Below are 21,135 nucleotides of genomic sequence, written 5' to 3' on the forward strand. Positions count from 1 at the left end.
GTCGTTGTTGCGAAGGAAGGGCCCGTAACATGTGAATGAGCGTCTGATTAGTTCTTTCACAAAGCCCATTGCATTGTGGGTGATAGGCCGTAGTTTTTAATTTTTTACATTCATACAAAAGACACAATTCTTGGAACAATTTAGATGTAAAAGCCGGTCCTTGATCGGTCAGAATTTTATCTGGAAACCCGTAGGGTCGGACAAATGCTCTCCAAAAGATTTCTGCAGTTGTTTTTGCTGTCATATCTTTTACTGGTATCGCGACTGCAAACTTGGTATAATGATCAATTATCATAATAGCGTACTCATAGCCGGACTTGCTCTTCGCCAGTTTTATATGATCAAGGGTGACTAATTCTAATGGTTGCTGGCTGATTATTGGATGTAGTGGTGCTTTGTCTGTGGGAAGGGGTGGTCTCCGGAGGTTGCATTCAGGACAGTTCCTACACCAGTCTTCCACGTTTTGCCGTAACCCGACCCAATAAAATCTCTGCCTCAGGTTCGCTTCGGTTTTCTGATACCCGAAATGTCCTGACCCATTATGATAGGCAGTAAGCAGGATAGAGGCTTTTGTCATAGGGATCAGCACTTGTCTGACGTTTAAATGAGTTTTTGGATTAATACTTTTCCGGATCACGATATCTTGATGGATCTCCAAGCGTTCCCGTTGTCTCCATAATTTTACTAACTCTGGCGCCGCAGTCTGTCGTTCGCCCTTAGTTAGGCCCTTCTTTTGCAACAACAATTTCTTCAAGTGTCGGAAGGTGGGAGATTCTTCCTGCCACTTTCGCCATTCACTCCACTCTCTTCTCTCTAGCGAACCTTCTGATTCTCTTTTCGTAGAAGTGGGGTTACATTGTACTACTGGTTGCCTGATCACTTGGAAAGGAGGAAGTTCTACTGATTCCAACTGGTCTTCCACTTCAGGTTCTTCTTGATTGACAAGGCGGGATAATGCATCAGCATTGCCATTTTTCTGCCCAGGTCTGTATTGAATCGTAAAATTATAGTTGGATAGCCGGGCATACCATCGCTGTTCTAATGCTCCCATTTTGGCAGTTGCCAAATGTGCTAAGGGATTACAGTCAGTGTAGGCCACAAATGGAGTGGCAGCTAAATAGTCCTTGAATTTCTCGGTTATAGCCCACACGAGTGCCAGAAATTCCAACTTAAAAGCACTATAATTAGCGTCGTTACGTTCAGTTTTCCGAAGTCCTCGACTGGCGTAGGCTATCACTCTCTCTTTGCCATCTTGTACTTGCGCCAGAACCGCGCCGAGTCCATGTTTGCTTGCATCAGTCTGCAAAATGAAAGGTTTGCTATAGTCTGGATAGGCCAAGAGGGGAGCTTGAGTCAAGACTCTCTTAATGTGTTCGAATGCTGCTTGTTGCCGGGAAGTCCAAGTAATGCGTTGCCGCCTGCTTTGGTTGGCGTGAGGCACGTCTCGAAGCAGTTCGTGTATAGGAGTGGCTACCTTGGCGAAATTTTTTACAAATCTTCTATAGTACCCCACAAAACCCAGGAATCTTCTGACATCCTTGACAGTTTGAGGCACTGGCCAGTCTTGGACTATTCGAACTTTCTCGGGATCAGGCGCAATTCCTTCAGAGCTCACCACAGGGCCCAGATAATGAACTTGCGGTTTCAATAGATGACACTTGGCAGGGTTCACTTTCAGCCCATAATGGGCGAGTTGTTGAAGAATTTCATGAAGATGTTGTAAATGTTCGGCATAGGTTTTGGAGAAGATGATTATATCATCTAGGTATAATAATAACATTTCAAAATTCCTATGCCCCAAGCAATGCTCCATCATTCTTTGGAAAGTGGCGGGGGCGTTGCATAATCCAAAGGGCATTCGTTTGAACTCGTGAAGCCCCATGGGGGTGGTAAAGGCTGTCTTTTCTTGATCGTCCGGCTCCATCATGATTTGCCAGTATCCACTTGTTAAATCCAAAGTGGAGAAATATTTAGCGGACTTTAAAGCGGCCAGTGATTCCTCAATCCGCGGGAGCGGGTACGCGTCTTTATGGGTAATCTGATTCAATTTCCGGTAATCGACGCAAAATCTCAACTGTCCATTTTTTTTCTTTACCAACACCATAGGTGCGGCCCAGGGGCTGTGACTCTCCTGTATAACACCTGTAGTTTTCATCTCTTCCAGCATCTTTCTAACCGGCTGGTAGAGAGCGGGAGCTAAGGGTCGATGCTTTTCTCTAATAGGGGCAGCATTTCCTGTCACAATGCGATGTTTAACAGTTGTCACTGTTCCAAAATCTAAAGGTCCTTGGCTGAAAGTTGCAGAGTTTTCTTTTACGACTTGGAGGACTCCCTGCCGATGATCCTGGGGTGTATCCTCATTGCCAATGTGTATGTTCCTCCACCATTCCATCGGAGTTCTATCGTCCGTCTGTACGGCATCATTGCCTGGTGGGTGCACCTGTGTCTGTGCATATATAACATCCTGGAAGGTAATCCAAGTGAGTTTAGCGATGGGTCGTTGTCGGTACAATTTAATCATATGGTTATGAGGGTTTAAAATTCGCACCGGAACCCGGCCATCCTTAATGGTTACTAAACAGTGGGCGACGACGATTTCTTTACCGTCCTCTTCTTCACATGACTCTACCAAGGCCTCACAACTCTTTCCTCGAGGTCCACACCGAGCTTTACCCCAAACGATCACTTCCGTATTTGGGGGAATTTTAATGGGTTTATTTTCAGTAATTCGAACTTTCCCAATGACACCGTTACACTGCACCAATGCCCGCTGGCTTTGCAAAGTCTTTATAGTTTTGTTTAGTACAGACGGTTTGAAAGTCGATTTCCCAGTCAGCTCTTGTTTAAGAATAGAAATCAATTCATCCGGGCAACTTTGTAAAATATTCATCCCTAAAATCATGGGGATAGCGTTCGGGTCCGTAGTGTGTGTAATCAGGCACCCTTGGCGAGGCATTTTTGTGTCTCCCACTTTGACGTCAGCCTCCCAGTAGCCCACACATGAGATACTTGATCCATTGCTAGCTATTAACTGTAACCAAGCGGGAGGGGGGGTCACCAATTGGTCTTCTCCCCAATGCTGGACGAAGGTTGAATGTTGAATGGTGGTTATCTGTGAACCGGTGTCGACCATAGCCATAATTTCGACTCCATTGATCACAATGGGGATATGAGGGCATTGACCCACATACTGAGACCACCATGCTTCTGACTTCGAACCTATTGTGGCATCTCCTCCCGAGGCTCGGTTCCCAACCTCGGGGTATTGGAGTTTAAAGCTTCCTCCTGGCCACAATTCCGTTCTATATGTCCAGGCCGCTGACACCGCCGACAAATCGGATTGCCTTGAGGGTCGAACCGATCTGTACTCCTTCTTCCATGGCCTTGCGGTGGAGTCCACCAATCACTTCTAGCTCTCCTGCGCTCTCGGGGCCACCTGGCTTCATTGTAATTGGGCCCCTGCCTTCGCGTGAAGTGCTGTACTTCTTTACACATTTCCGTCATTCCCACTACCAGCTCCTCCATTTGTCTCTTTAGAGCTCTCATCGGATCCGTTGCGGGTGTTTGAAAACTTTGACCAATGGTGTCCCCGGTTCTCTTGTTTCTAGCTGGGTGGAGGAGAACATCTTCGCTTGATAACTGACTCTCCTGATAGCCCAGCATTTCCGGAAATCCCACTTCTTGGACTACCTCGGTCCCAACCACTTTAATCGCAGCCTCTTTGAAGTCCAAAAATGGTTGAGCGGGTTTCTGCATTCTTAACAATCTTAATTGAGCTCTTACGCTTTCCCGATTGGCTCCTTCAATAAATTGGGATATGAGAGCCTCATCACTGTTCTCAATTTCATTGTCATTGACGGTCCTTATTGCTTTTAAAGCCTCCTGTAGGCTCAACGCGTAATCTCTCAGGGTTTCTCCCACGCGCTGTTTCCTAGCATAGAATTTCATCTTTAGTTCTGCTATCGTATGAAGTTCAAATGTGGTGGCTAACCGTTGGAGTATCTGCTCAATGTTTCTTCTTTCCTCTGCAGGCCACGAAATCACCTCTCGTTGTGCGGATCCTTTCAGTTGACCGATAAGAATTTCTACTTTTTGTTGTTCATTGAGTGGATAGAGTCGGAACATGGACTTCATCTTGTTCTTGAAGTCGGTCAATGTATTCCCCTCAGCCTTGTGTCGGTCTCCATAGTAGGTGGGAAGCCATGGAGCCCCAAAATAGTAGGGAAGTGTTATAGGGTTTAGCTGTGCCATACTAGGCGTTTCTGTTGTAGGTTTGCTTGGTTCTCCGTTGGAAGCTCCAACTGGTTTAGCTTGCTCCTGTGACATGTCCTTTCAAGGTAGGTTCCCTCGGTTTAGGTTATGTATCCTGTTCGTGACGCCACGTAAAGACAATGTGATACCCTTGTATTTCTTCTATTTTCTGATGCTGGCTAATTAGGGTTTGTTGAAGATAAGTATTAGGTCTAGTGCAAGAAACTATTTAAATTCACCTTCTGTTTTCTCTTCCTGTTATAGGTCTTCTTCCTTTCAGACGCCAGCGAGAGGACTATGGCAGGGATCTTGATTCACCACTATGAATTTACGAATACAGTATTATGATAAACAATCTCCAACGCTATACATTAATGGAAATCAATCAAGGAAATAAAAGGCGTTTATTTAACTGGAACTTGCGAAGTAAGTCATTCTTCACCAGATCGATCTCCACTTCCTGTTAACCAAGTTAGTACACAATATATTGCTAAGACAAAAGTTATATAACATGGAATGTTGGATACAATAGGAAAATTAACAATGGTACAATTTCCCAGTTCAATACTAAAATTACCCTGAACCCTCTTGAATAATGTAACGTTCAGCTGACTATTCGTACGTTGGTGCACATATACAAACTGATGAAGCTGTCCGTGACCACTTGATACACTTTAAATTGCCCGCTGAGGGTGAACTAGGATTATGAAGAAGTACTTTTGAAGTTTTAGTCCTGACTCTCTGACCCTGAAGAAGAGTTATCAGTTTTAGTCCTGACTCTCTGACCCTGAAGAAGAGTTATCAGTTTTAGTCCTGACTCTCTGACCCTATTTCAGCTGAAATCAGTATTTTCTTGGCTCAACTGCATAAAAATGACAGTACTACGGTACTGCGGTACAACTCCGGTCACTATGAAGGACTGTAGATACTATCCTAGTCTCTGCCTGAGCGCTGTCCTTCCGTGAGGGATAATTACACTCTGGAGCATAAAGGGTAATGAGTCTCTGCCTGAGTACTGTCTTCTGTGAGGGTTAATAACACTCGGTAGAATAAAGGGTAATAAGTCTCTGCCTGAGTACTGTCTTCTGTGAGGGTTAAGAACACTCTGTAGAATAAAGGGTAATAAGTCTCTGCCTGAGCACTGTCTTTCCGTGAGGGATAATTACACTCTGTAGAATAAAGGGTAATAAGTCTCTGCCTGAGCACTGTCTTCTGTGAGGATTAATGACACTCTGTAGCATAAAGGGTAATAATTCTCTACCTGAGCGCTGTCTTTCTGTGAGGGCTAATTACACTCGGGAGCATAAAGGGTAATGAGTCTCTGTCTGAGCGCTGTCTTCTGTGAGGATTAATTACACTCTGGAAAGATGCACTTTATGATGGTACTCCCCTTACTGTATACCCGGGTGCTGGCTATGCTGAGGTAAACGGGGAACGAAGAGAAACAGGGGACCAACTCTTCCCTGACTGCCGTGGATCTCTCTCACCTGAGTCAAACTCTTTCTACCGAGGCCCGCCTCTAGCTTAGCTCCTCCCGGTCACTGCCACTCACAGTTTTTGGTCGTCCTTTCCGGGCGGGGGTTCGCCGGCAACTTCTGTCTCTTACTGGCTGCCGAGACTCTGTTACTTTCAGAGCCGCCTCCTCCTTTGCCGCGATTGATGCTGCTCCTCAGAAGACCGCTCGTCCGAGCACTCCACTCCGATCTCCCGGCCGTCCACACCGTCTTGGTAAGTCGCTGGGGTCACTCCTCTCCGTCACTGCGTGCTCCGTGACTCGAATCCCGTTGCCACACGATGCCTCTCTTCTTTCCCTCAGCGCACTGACTCGCTCTCGAGCCTCCTCTCTCTTTTGTATCCGTCTTGCCGGGTACCCGTATCTGTCCCGCCAACAGCGCGAGGACCCTCCATCAGCCCTGCACCTTACTCTCCTGGGTCCTAACAACCTCCATCTCTTCTTTCCGGCTGCCTCTAAATTCCAGCAGCAGGCAGTACTCTCATCAGTGATACTCCCAAGTTATATAGTGACAAAGTTTGTAGTCTCGGGTATCACAGTGGCAGTTACACAAAATGCCTCCAGTATAGTGTCAGATACACATAACAATCCAGTATAGTGCCAGATACACATAATGCCCCCAGTATAGTGCCAGATACACATAATGCCTCCAGTACATTGCCAGTTACACATAATGTTACAGTATAGTGCCAGTTACCCCCTGTATAGTGCCATATAACATACACAAAATGCCTCCAGTATAGTGCCAGATGCACATAACATTTCAGTATAGTGCCAGATACACAGAATGCCCCAGTATAGTGCCATATACACTTAATGCCCCCAGTATAGTGGCAGTTACACAAAATGCCTCCAGTATAGTGCCAGATACACATAATGCCCCCAATATAGTGGCAGTTACACAAAATGCCTACAGTATAGTGCAATTTACACATAATGCCCCCAGTATAGTGGCAGTTACACAAAATGCCTCCAGTATAGTGCCAGATACACATAATGCCCCCAGTATAGTGCAGTACACATACTGTCCCAGTATAGTGCCAGATACACATAATGCCTCCAGTACAGTGCCAGTCACACATAATGTTACAGTATAGTGCCAGTTACCCCCTGTATAGTGCCATATAACATACACAAAATGCCTCCAGTATAGTGCCAGATACACATAACATTCCAGTATAGTGCCAGATACACATAATGCCCCAAGTATAGTGCCAGATACACATAATGCCCCAATATAGTGCCATATACACATAATGCCCCAGTATAGTGGCAGTTACACAAAATGCTTCCAGTATAGTGCCATATTATGTTCAATACAGACAAATGCAAGGTTATGCATTTTGGGACTAAAAACAAACTTGCATCCTACATATTAAATGGGGAACACCTAGGGGAAATAGAGTTGGAAAAAGATTTGGGGGTATTAATTGATAATACGCTTAATAACCATACACAATGTCAAAACGCAGTAAAGAAGGCAAGTAAGGTGCTAGCGTGCATAAAAAGGGGAATTGAGACAAGGGACTCGGATGTAATCATGCCGCTGTATAAGGCATTGGTACGTCCGCACCTGGAATATTGTGTTCAGTTTTGGGCACCATTGTATAAAAAAGATATCAGTGAACTCGAAAGTGTTCAAAGGCGAGCTACTAAATTGATTAAAGGCCTAGAAGGACTGGACTATAAGGAAAGACTTACTAGGTTGAATATGTATACACTAGAAAAGAGGCGCCTAAGAGGAGATATTATTAATATCTTCAAATATGTAAAGGGACATCACAAAGAGTTATCAGAGGAATTATTTATTAAAAGAACACAGTTTAGGACACGTGGGCACTCGCTGCGACTGGAGGAGAGAAAGTTCAGAATGCAACAGAGGAAAGGGTTCTTCACTGTTAGGGCAATCAGGATGTGGAATTCCCTGCCAGGGAAGGTGGTAATGGTGGACTCTGTAATTGGATTTAAAAAAGGAATGGATACATTTCTGAATGAAAAAGCTATCCAAGGTTATAATACTTAAAATATCAACGTGGTTAATCCGGGGGTAACATGAGTTATAGTAGCTAACTAGTCATAAAACATTATTCAGCAAGTATGTAGACTCATCACAACTTAAAACAGGTTGAACACGATGGGCAATTTGCCTCTATTCAACCTCAAATACTATGTTACTATGTATATACGCATAATGCCCCCAGTATAGTGGCAGTTACACAAAATGCCTCCACTATAGTGCCAGGTAGACATAATGTTACAATATAGTGCCAGTTACCCACCGTATAGTGCCATGTAAACATTCTGCCCCCAGTATAGTGCCAGATACACATACTGCCCCCAGTATATTGACAGATACACATACTGCCCCCAGTGTAGTGCCAGATACACATACTGCCCCAGTATAGTTCCAGATACACATAATGCTCACAGTATAGTGCCAGATACACATAATTCCCCAGTATAGTGCCAGTTACACATAATGTCTCCAGTATAGTGCCAGGTACATGTAATGCCTCCAGTATAGTGTCAGATACACATAATGCCCCAGTATAGTGCCAGATACACATAATGTCCCCAGTAGTGGGAGTTATACATAATGTCCCCATTATAGTGCCAGTTACACATAATGTCCCCAGTATTGTTCCAGGTACACATAATGCCCCCAGTATAGTGCCAGTTACACATAATGTCCCCAGTATAGTGCAGGATACACATACTGCCCCAATAGTGTCAGATACACATTAAGACCCCAATAGTGGCAGATACAAATAATGCTCCCCAATAGTGGAGGGTACACATAATGTTCTTAGCATAGTGCCAGTTAAACATAATGTACCCAGCATAGTGCCAGTTACACATAATGTCCCCAGTATAGTGCTGGATACACATACTGCCCCAACAGTGGCAGATATGCATAATCCTCCAATAGTGGCAGATACACACAGGGCCGGTGCTAGGGTGTTCGGCGCCCCCCTGCAAACTATAAATTTGCACCCTCCCATATCCCTTTGGCGCGCGCCGGGAAAAGGGGTGTGGTCTCACAAGTAAGGGGCATAGCCACACAATAGAACCCCATTAAAAATTACTCCACAATGTAGCACAATCTTATTCATCTTATATGTAATGCCGCACCTGTAGTAGTAGCATCCTTATGCATAATGCCCCCCCAGCAGTAGTAACATCCTTATATATAATGCCCCCCAAGTAGTAGTATCATCCTTATACGTAATGACCCCCCCAGTAGTAGCGTTGTTACACGTAATGGCCCCCCCATTAGTAGCATCGTAACACGTAATGCCCCCACTGTAGTAATAGTGTCCTTATATGTAATGCCCCCCCTGTAGTAGTAGAGTCCTTATATGTAATACCCCCCCAGTAGTAGTAGCGTCCTTACATGCAATGCGCCCCCCCAGTAGTAGCATCCTTATAAGTAATGCCCCTCCCAGTAGTAGTAGCGTCCTTACATGTAATGCGCCCCCCCAGTAGTAGCGTCGTTATACGTAATGCCACCCCCCAGTAGTAGCGTCCATAAAGCGCACGCACACAGACATACCTCACACACACACACACACACACACACACACACACACACACACACACACACACACACACAATTCACACATATATATACACACACACACACACTTCTCTCTCACCCTTCACTTACCTAAGCCAGTCTCCCTCTGTACACTACAGCAGCCTGGTCCGTGTAGCTCCGCCCCCTCCTGTCCCATTTAGCCCCGCCCCTTCCATCCCGTGTAGCTCTGCCCCCTTCTGTCCCGTACGCAGTGCTGTCCTGTCACACAGGTGAGGGGAGGAGAGGGAGGAAGCTTTCACGCTGCAGGCGCCGCTGCCAGTGCCTGTCATACAGTGACAGGCACAGCAGCAGTAGCAGGGGGGACAGGACGGCGCAGCAGCAGGGAAGGGATGCAGAGCAGGGAAAGCGCCTCTCCGTCCCAGCACCTCCCTGCACTGCATCCCTTCGCTGTGCGGGTAGCGCCGGGCCTGGATACACATAATGCTTCTAAATAGTGGCAGATACACATAATGCTCCCCAATAGTGGCAGATGCACATAATTCCCCCAGTATAGTGCCAGATACACATACTGCCCCCAATAGTACCAAATACACATACTGCACCCAATAGTGCCAGATACACATAATGCCCCCAATAGTGCTGCTCACTGCCACTGCTTGGCTGGGCTCTGCTGCTGTGCACTGCTGGGCTTGGCTACATGCTGCTGCATGGCTCTGTGTCCAAGGGGAGGAGAGCACAGTGCATGCCTCTCCTGCCCCTCAGTCCAGTCTCCCATCTCTGATGGCAGCCATCTCAAATATGGTCCCATTATGTGAGCCAATCACCACATTAGAAATGTTCGCCCACCCTTAAAAACCCAGCGCCCCATGCAGCCCCTTGTGTCGAACGTGCATGGAGCTGGTACTGGCATGGAATACAGTTTATTTTCAACTGGTCTGGGAATGCAGCCACTTTCACTGACATGCCTGCGACTCTCCCAAAACACACTCAAATGAATAGACCATTTTTGCACCCACTATAATCCATCTCCCAGTCACTGCCTGTGAATGCCCATCACTTTTCCACATATTTGCACGTACAATCTGTGTAACTCATGCGCTGTGCAGTTGGAAAAAAGTATGTAAACATTGCCATTATGTGCAGATTATGGGCCTAATTCAGACCATTTTTTTTGCATCCCTGCGATCAGGTAGTAGCCGCCTACAGGGGGAGGGGGAAAGCGCTGTGCAGGGGTGCGATCGCATGTTCAGGAGAGCTGCACAAACAGAAGTTTGTGAAGTCTCTGCACAGACCAGGACTTACTCTTCCAGTGCGATGATCAGGGCCGGAGTAACGTCAGAATCCCTCCCTCCAAATTCCTGGTCCCTCCTGCGTTTCTCTGGACACTCCTTAAAAACCGTCAGTTGCCACCCACGAGCGGCCTCTTCCTGTCAGTTAACTTGTGATCGCCCATGTGATCGCTTTTCTCGCACATCCGTCGCGGCCTGCCGATCCCTGTCACTGCAGACTGACGTGCCTGCGCATTATGATGCTTATGCATGCGCAGTTCAGACCTAATCGCAGGCCGTATGAAAACGCGGTGATCAGGTCTGAATTAGGCCCCATGTGCGACTCAAGACCATTGTCTTCAGACGTTGCTCTGTGGCTTTGGGATGTCTCTACTTACATGGGTGGTCATTCTGACCCGATCGCACGCTGCAGTTTATCGCAGCGGTGCGATCGGGTCAGAACTGCGCATGCACCGGCGCCGCAGTGCGCCGGCGCATGCCAGATGGCCGAAGGCCATCGGACCACTACGATCGCCTCTGCCTGAAGTGGCCGCTGGGCGGGGGGGGGGGGGGGGGGGGGGAGGCGGAACGGCGGCGTTTGGCTGCCGCTTCATAGGCGCAGTCCGCCTATGAAGGCCGGACCGAAAGGGGGGTGGGCCGCAGTGGCTGCTTGATGTCACACGCAGCCGCTGCGGGCCGGGGAGCGATGAGTAGCTCCCAGCCAGCACGCTAAAGCTGCGCTGGTCGGGAGCTACTCTTGAAGTGCAAAAGCATCGCCACTGTGCGATGCCTTTGCACTTCTGTGGGGGGGGGGGGGGCACTGACATGCGGGGCGGGATAGCCTTGTGCTGGGCGTCCCCCCGCATGCCAGGGAAGAAGATCGTAGCTGTGCTAAATTTAGCACAGCTACGATCAACTCGGAATGACCCACATAGAACAGTAAATTATCTTGAGTGCTGAGATGTGGGCATTATTCATTAAGTTATTGCACCCTTTACTAGTAAAAACAACATACAGTAGCTTATATGTTAAAGGTGTGATGTATTTACATCTTGGAATTATTAAATTCCTCCTTGTGTGGAACTTGTAAGCACATCACACTGCAATACCCAAACTACTATCGTTTGGAATTGGAAATTTCTAGAGAATCTCTACAAAATCTTCATCTATTTTCTCGATAGCAGCTGTCACTGCAAAGAGCATAAATGTATACTGGGAGCTAGAACGCTTGGCTTGTGCACGCGCTGTTCACAACTGATTGACTGAGGGGAAACAAAAGCTTGTGGTCTCCAAGTGCACTGATTATAGGAATACATCCATATATAAAAAAAGAGTGAGAGCGTGAGAGAGACCAAATACATGCACTGTGCAAACATAAGTGGTGTAAGGTAAACATTTGCATAAACATCTGACAAGCAATAAATAATATAACACCAAAGAGCTGTAATTATGCAAATTTAAACAATGAATTATATACAGTATATATAGTGTATACTATCACACTCACAGGAATATTTGTATGCTTTTAACAGTGGTTAAGGATTCTTTGGCCCAGTTTTATCAAGCCTTGGAGAGTGATAAATTGCACTGTGATAAAGTACAACCAATCAGCTCCTAACTGTCATGTTACAGGCTGTGTTTATCAAGGATCTAGGTGTAAAATAGCAATAAATGGCAGCCTTCTCAGTTCCTTCCGCTACTGTTCACAAAATAGAAAAAAACATAATATATAAAAGCTACAATGGCTTAGAAATCTGTTACCTGATATTATGATCAGGGTCCTGGTGCCCACAGCTTATGAACCAATATGAATAAAAACTTTGGACAACCACAGACATGTCTCAAATCAATCCAAAACTGTCCACTAATGGGCTTTTTTGCTGGGAGTTTGAAATCACCACATATCACCGGGGGTTTTGGCCTCCAATCCACCAGATTTACAATTCAGTATTAAGGGGTCTACTCATGAAGCAGTAAAAAGAGTGGAGAGGTGAGCCAATGGAGAAGTTGCCCATGGCAACCAATCAGCTGCTCTGTATAATATATATATATATATATATATATACTCTGTAGTAATCAGCAGCACTCCATACAATGTAGTAGAAATAAATTAGGCCGGTGCCCTCCGTATGGCATCCCCAGCAAGGATGTCTCCAAACACAGCCCACGGGCGGCGGCACTCGCGGCTCACTCAGCGAGGAATAAAACGAGACCAAATCACATTGGAAGTCAACGTTTCAATGTTATTGATTAAACATTTTCATCAAGACATTAACCACAGTACTTACAACACATACCTATATACCGTCGAGGCCGTCCGTGGCGCCCGCCACCCGCCCGATTCACGTCCATCACCAATGACGTCACTGAGCCGCGCAGGATGCGGCATCACGGAGAACCCCATTACACCTGTGAATGAAAACAGCATAATGAGCTGTTAAGTGAAATCTGCAACCACAAACAAAACATGCAATTGGCATTAAAAATCATGTGTATCAATGAGGCAAATAATCAAACATAATATCTATCAATGCAGCAAAACAATAATATAGATATATCAAAAGCAGTCATTTTGGATATAGACCTGTACCTGCTGTCCGTCTCTATACTGCATGTCAAATAGGTGACATCTGCAGATAAACCTGATTTATACTGAAGGAATCGAGATTGATACATAATGGCAACCATTTGTGGCTATAAGCTTACCATGAATCTATGGCTTTAATATTACAATAACCATGCTGTAGAATATGTTAGATGGAAACTTAAGGCTCATTATGTATATATATATAATGTATAGTATGCAATTTCTAAATGGTAATTCAATGCTGATCGGTTGCAATGAGCAACTTCTCCACTGGCTCACTTCTCCTCTCTATTCGCTGCTTGATGAATAGATGGGTGTGGTATGAGTTGCCGGCACTTGGGATCCCGGCGCCCAGCATACTGGTGCCGGGATCCCGAGCGCCGGAATGACGGCAGCCGGGAGAGTGCAAAAGAGCCACTTGCGGGCTCGCTGTGCTCGCCACGCTGTGGGCACGGTGGCGCACTACGCTATTTTTTCTCCCTCCAGGGTTGTCGTGGACACCACAAGAGGGAGAATACTTGTCGGTATAGCGCCGGTAGGGATTCAGGCGTCGGTATGCTGAGCGCCGGGATCCTGGCAGCCGGTATATCAAGTGCCACCCGAATAGTTCCCTTAGTGATTCTCACACCATTTGCAATGTCATAGACACATAAGGCGGTATTCAAATGATATATCACACCCAATCTCCTTTCTAAAGTGATCCAGGTTATTGCGCATGTTGCACCCATAGTAATCCGTTTTTTCTGTGTAAAGGGTTAGGGCGCCTCACTACCCTGGGGGTAGCAAGCTGAAACAGAATGGGTGTGGAAGGGGGCAGAAAGAATTGAATACCGCCCATAGAATTTGATGGCAGATAAGAACTTGGCCCATATAGTTTGCTGTAATCACATGTACATGCACACACTTACACACTAGGGTTATTTTTTTTGTCGGGAGCCAGTTAATCTAGCAGTGTATTTTTGGATTGTGGGAGGAAATCAAAGTACCCGAAGAAAACTCACACAAGCACGGGGAGAATATACAAACTCCACACAGTTAAGGCCGTAGTGGGAATTGAACCCATGACTTCAGTGCTGCGGGGTAGTAATGCTAACCATTACACCATCATCAGTTTGCGAGTGGCAAAACTGCTGCGAAACAGTCACAAACAAATGCTGTAAAACCTTCAAAACTATCTAATATATTAGGTGGCAAACTTAATATATATCTTTAAGAGAGAAATATTGTTTATTAAACACAGTCCAATTAATGTTTGTAATACATTCTAAAGTTTGAGAACTGACAATTTTTTAGGTTTTAGAACCGATTCCCTGAACTGGTTTGCTGATCATACTGTCACTGGTTCCAGCATCTCTATTAACAGTGGGGTCAGTATGATTCATCAATGGACGGGATGCTGGCATTCAGTATACAGACAGTGGCATCAGAATCCTGACAGCCCCCAAGTAAGCCCCCTAACCATCACCTTTCCCCTACCCTAACCCTCCCTTGTGGGTGCCTAACCCTAACCCTCCTGGCTGGTGCCTATCCCTAACCCTCCCTTTCCCGCTGCCTAAACGTAACCCTCCCCGCTGTGTGCCTAACCCTTTCTCCCCTTCTATGTGCCTAACCCTCCCTCCCCGGTGCCTAACCCTAACCTTTGCAGTTGTGCAGCATAACCCTAATCCCCTTCTGCAGCCTAAAGCTAACCCCCACACAGCAGGACGCCAGTGCATTCTGCTGTCAGGACGTTTGGGATGCCGGCTGTTGGTATAGTGAGCCGTCTTTCTGTCCTGACTCTGGATCCTGGCGTCGGTATATTTATCGCCGGAATTCTGTTCGTTGGGAACTGCTTCCCTTAACAACAATTACGATGTTACCTGCATTGTTCAGAAACATTAAAACTTAATAGAATGGCATTCTATCAGAACGTTCACTACTGCTACATTATGGTGCATTCAAGCTTTGAGAACACACTTCTAGGGCTAATGTAATAGGGTGCGAGTTGAGAAATAGTGTGAGTTTAGCGTTAGCGTTAAACTCAAACTTTTCTTCAACTTGCACATGTAATAGTGTGCGAGAACGTGCAAACTTGCATGTTTCTCACATTCCCGCAATTCGCATCCAGATTTTTTTTATGGAGTCAACATTGAACTGCGCTCAAACCACTAGAGCAGTGATTTTCAACTCGCGGCACACCTACAAGACTTTAAAATTGCCAAGGCACACCATCAGTGCCCCATGGGATAAAAACCCCATACACACACATTGGCCCCCACGGCAATTAAACAAAAACACAGGCCCCCACAGAAGTGCAAACACATTGGCCCCCACAGTACTAAAACTAATTTATAATAATGCCACACACTGTCACCCAGAGTAATTCAACCACACACTGCCTCCCCAACTAATTTCACCTGCAACTTAACCTGGTCACTATTGGGTGGTCTTCAGTATGCCGGCTGTCGGGATCCCGGCGCACAGTATACCGGCGCCGGAATCCCGACAGCCGGCATACCGACACTTATTCTCCCTCGTGGGGGTCCACGACCCCCCTGGAGGGAGAATAAAATAGCGTGGCGCGCATAGGGGCTCATTTGTGCTCGCCACACTGTCGGTATGCCAGCGGTCGGTATGCCGGCGGTCGGTATGCCGGCGGTCGGGCTCCCGGCGCTGGTATGCTGGTCGCCGGGAGCCCGACCGCCGGCATACTACACCCTCACTATTTACAACTGTATAATGCAGAAGGAGTCATCAGGACCACGTCTAAAATTCCCCACCAGCAGTACAAAATTGCCACTTCATATATGCAAAACTCCATATTGCATAAACATTGTCCCCCACAGTAATTTCACACTGCCCCCCCAATAGAAATTCCACTCACTGCACCCCCCAGTAATTCCACACACTGACCCCCCTCCCCCCCATAGTAATTCCATGCAATGTCTGCCACCACCCCACAGTAATTCCACACATACATAATGGAAAAAATATATATAATATTATAAATAACCTATACCTGATAAATCTGGGAGAAGTGAGGAGCATTGAGTGGATGGACCAGGCAGCGGCAGCAACAGCACCAGCACGGAGCAGCAGCAGCACGGAGCAGCAGTGGGTGGGCCGTGCGTGACCTATGACTCGCCATAGGTCATGGGTGGGTAGCGGAAGTACACAGCACTGCCGAACCGGCTACTGACTGCAGTGGCAGCTGTGCTGGCATCTCTGGCGGGCAGCGCAGGTCTCTCTCTGGCAGGCGGCGCAGGTCTCTCTCTCTGGCGGGCGGCAGCGGCATCTCTGGCAGACGGCGGCACACCTGGCAACCGCTCGCGGCACACTAGTGTGCCGCGGCACAGCGGTTGAAAAACACTGCACTAGAGTGTGGGTGCTATCATAGTAGGATGTTAATATTGTGTAAGTGTGATGGCGTAAAGAGCCTCCTCTGGAATAAACAAACTATAGGCCTGATTTACTATCATTTATAATGTGAGAACGCACGCACTGAGCAATTATTGGCAGATTGTGCATGCGCTGTGAACGCACTGCATGTGTGTGAAGGTCAAAATCTGTGTATGCAGCCTAATTGTAAAAAGAACACAATTTAATTCACAGGAAATAACCGGGGCGTGTATCTGATGTCATCTGAGAACACTGCAATGAAAAACATGGCGCCCGGTGCAACTGCATTCACATTATTTTGAGAGGGCATGGGTCAGCCGCATCTGTCGATTGTGCACTTTATTTGTATATGCATTGCGATTCTGAAAATGCATGCACAGATTTGCAGATACATCGATCGGCGTCTTTTATCCTTTCTGGGCGGCTCTTCACATGCGATTTTTAGCAGTAGCAGGTATGAGAAAATTGCTAATTCAGCCCCAATAGTGACCCATAGTGAATTAGGCCCTTTGTCAGCAACTATTACATTTAAGCAATATGATAGCTATACTATGAAATATTTATAAAATACACTTGGCGCATGCAGGTGATAAATCAATACAACGCAATGGTGACAGTTGACATAAAGGAAAGAAAGAGTATTGAATGAACACATGATGACACCTGTTATGTTCCAGTGTAAAATGTCTCTAAAGAACACAATTTATGTTTTTATGGAAGAGCAGCAGGGTTGCTTACAGCTGATAGTTATCACTAAGCAGGAGCGGTCCAAGAGCCTGGTGCTGGTTCTTAAAATTCAGGGGAACCCTACACATTTTTCCCCTGAATTTTAAGAACCAGGACTGGCTGCAGGGTGAGGGAAGGGAGCGGGGTTGGGGGTGGGGGAGGTGTGTGTGTGTGTGGGGGGGGGGGTTGGGGGAGGTGTGTGTGTGTGTGTGTGTGGGGGGGGGGGGGTTGGGGGAGAGAGAATCCCACTCCGGTTTCACATTTTTCTTTTTAACTATTTGTCTAACTATTAACACATGCACGGATCTCACTGATCTGTGCAGGCTTATGTCAAACTCGCACCTTGTAACAAAAGTCGCATTACAAGGTGCAAGTTTAACCACAAAAATACTTGCATAGACCAGCCGTTGTAATAGCCTTGAACTTTCAAATTTGCAGGCTATTACAATTGCGAGTTGCGGGACAAACTTGTACTTTCACACTGTGCGAGAAGGAGTGAGTCTGATCCCGCACAAAAACTTCACAAAAATACCCCATTACATTTGGCCCCTACTGTTCTGGTAAAAGCAAATACAAAGTACAAGGTTTCCTCCATGCTTTCAACTATATTTGTTTTTCAACACCTATATGAATGAGGCCTTACAGTAAATATTGAAGAGACTGCACAAGACCCAAGTGAGACTCAACAAAGGCACCTGTGGGTAGTAATGCCATCCATCACTTGGGCATACAAGTCACATCTGTGGATCTGTATCAGCCAGAACATTACTAAATCACACTGCTATACCAAAAGATGTGTGAAACAAACAACAGAGGGGTATAGATTACAGAAAGTACTAGTAACCAATAAAGGATGACGCCCTGAACAATAATCACCTAAATTGAATGATAAATTATGTTTATTAATGTAACATAATTAAATTTATACTGCCTAAGTTATTGCAATCGCAAATAAGTGAGAATAGCGTGATAGCAGATTATCCTTACACTGTCAAATGTCTTGGTTTGGACTGCCATTACGTAGAAGTCACAAGAAAGGTCTAACGTGGGCCATAGATCTACAGTGCCAATTTCCCAATCAGTAATCCTTTGAGGAATCCAGGAAAGACAGCGTGCTAAAATTTGCAGACTCGCCGATCCCGACAATTTTTGGGATGTTGGATGACATGCTTTGGCCCCATTAGCTGCAGCCATACTGATGGCCAACTGAACCCAAACACAGTCCTATTGTTACTATGAAGTGAAACTGGTTGGCTCACACAAGGATATGATGTTTCGGGAACATTTGAAAGGGAATAAATGGCATGTTATATATAGCATGCATGTAATCTGGGTAGCAGGTGTATTTATTTTTAACATGATAACATTATAATTTCCTGTAAGCATATCTGAAAACAGTAAGACAATTATCTTTGCTTTAAATAGTATAAGCCTTGAGCCCAACAGAGGCTGGATATGATTGTAGGAAAATGCCATATTCTCTATAATACAATCAATCTGTATGCAGTCCTCTAGACTTGTGTCCTTCTCATTAGAAAGTAATTTGTCCTGTACAACATCTGTGCATGACATTTGGCATACGACAGCCTGTCACATTTTATCAAAAATATTTCATGGCCGATGAATGTTATTTTGCATTAATTGATAGTTTAAGCAAAGCAGTCACACTGGATAGCTGGCTTAATAAGCACCTGACCCAACTGATGAATAAACAGATTAATTACATTCTAAATAGCTGGAAGGGATGTGACTGCTATGGCATTGGCATATGCTGCTCAAGTCATTGAGTCATGGATTTATCAAATGATGTCAATGTTTAGCACTTGCAATGTCCCACTGGTGTGAAAGAGGGATGACAGGTTTGGTATTGGTAAGTCCTAACCTACATAGGACAACAATAAAACTAATATTTTACGAATGCTATCAAATAATAACAGCTGTATACTTCATTGCCATTTTTTATACACTTTTTGCACACCATGACATTTCAGACTATTTAGTTGTTGGTGGAAAAGTGTGTGTGGTATGGTAGGAGCATTATCAGTCAAAAATATTAAAGCTATCATTGGAGACTGCCATTTTTGTGTGGTTTACACAGTAGTGTGGTACAGTTGGAATGAGGGAAGTAGAATTTGGAAACTGTGACAGCACCTGATACTAACAATGAGACTGCAGAGATAAACCGGTGCTTGGCTAACCATCAGTGAGATTGCCCAGAGAAGGAGGCGAGTATTAGTTCAGCACAAGTTAACCTGCACCCAAAGCCCAGAGCAAAAGGACCCAAATATTTGGCTTCATACACTACGGGGACCTGCAACAACCTCCTTCTTTTGCTTTTATCTGCCTGTCCTTGAATTTATTTCTTACCATGTGGCTGGCTCTTCCTAAGGATCATGTTAAATATTCTGTTCCTGATAGAGATTATGCCCCGGACTTGAGAGGCTCAGCTAAAGTACTTGTCTGTCAGCATATTGTAGGCTGCCAGTTTGTGAGACAGTGTGCATAGCCATTCAGGTCAAGGGTCTCATCTGATGCCCCTCCCTGATCTGATGACCTGGCTGGATCACCCCTCCTCTTCCACCTGCTCCTCCTCTTTCATCACATTTTTCTCCTCCCCTTCTCTCCTGTCTCTCCCTATCCACTTTCCCGTTCCAGCGCAAGCCAGCCTCCTTCTGAATTCTTTCAGTAAATGTGGGAGTGGTGGCCCCCTATATGTGCGGAGACTGTCAGACTTGTCCGCCTCCTATAGAATTCAAGCATAGGCGTGCACAGCACATTTTATTAGGGGGTGCACCGTTGGAGGGGTGTGTGGGCGTGTCTAGCACCATCTATTGACGTCAACGCAATATAAAATATCCACCCTTGTGCCAATCCTAATAAAGCAGATACATTGTCAGATGTTGTGGTGTGCACCAAACAAACAACCATGATGGCACTCACTGCAATTGCACTGCTCCTCCTCAGCCTGGTCTGGCTGCCCCTCTCTATCCCCTGCAAGCTGCAGCAGCTTAATACAAGTCAGCCACTCACTGACACTGACAGTCGCAGACTAGTACTGCTGCTGCTGGAAAAACGAGTGACGTGTCAATGCTGCTGCCGGCCGCCCGCCCGCCAGTATTGAATTTGTCTTCCTAAGAGGAACGCTGGCTGCATGCTGATCCTCATCAGTGTCTAGAGTTGGCATAGCATAGAAGGAGAGAGGTGGGCATGTGGCGGGTGTGACGGGTGGGCGGTGGCATCCTTGATTAACCCAGGCGTCTAGTCAGTAATGCAGTCCTGACAGGGTGCAGCGCAGAGGGGACAGTAATCAGGCATGTGAGATCGGGGTGCCAGACATTAGGGGGTGCCTGTGCGCACCAGGCACCCCCCCTGCGCACACCTATGAATTCAAGCACTTTGAGTCAGGTAAGTGTGCCACAGGCATTGTCAGCATCAAAGGTTAATACTTACCAATGCTGGAGCTTCCCTCTTTATTCTGCTCTTAATTCTGGTTCTCACCCATGCCATCTCTCTTTGGTTGCCGACTGTGCCCTTGGGGAAAGCCATGCAAATCTGCTAAGAATTTAAAGGGCCGGGGGCGTGGCTTGGACGCTGTCCTGAATGGTCACATTGTGCTGGGGCTCCTGGTCATAAAAACTTTTAAATACCCCAAATCTCTCTATATCAGCCCCTGCTGGCTCCTGATCCCCCCCCCAGTGACCTGCTGTCTGTTGTGGGCTTCCCGGAGAGACCTCCCGTGCCGCTGAGAGCTAGTATCCGCAGCTCCGAGATCGGGGCCTACGCATCCTCCAGAGGCCGGGGACTCGAGTTTGGTGTCAACCCGGCGCCGAGCTCCAGGACCCGCTCGCGGCCACGGCGGGACCCGGCGGACCCC

Source organism: Pseudophryne corroboree, chromosome 5, assembly GCF_028390025.1.
Source record: "Pseudophryne corroboree isolate aPseCor3 chromosome 5, aPseCor3.hap2, whole genome shotgun sequence".
NCBI classification, from domain to species: domain Eukaryota; kingdom Metazoa; phylum Chordata; class Amphibia; order Anura; family Myobatrachidae; genus Pseudophryne; species Pseudophryne corroboree.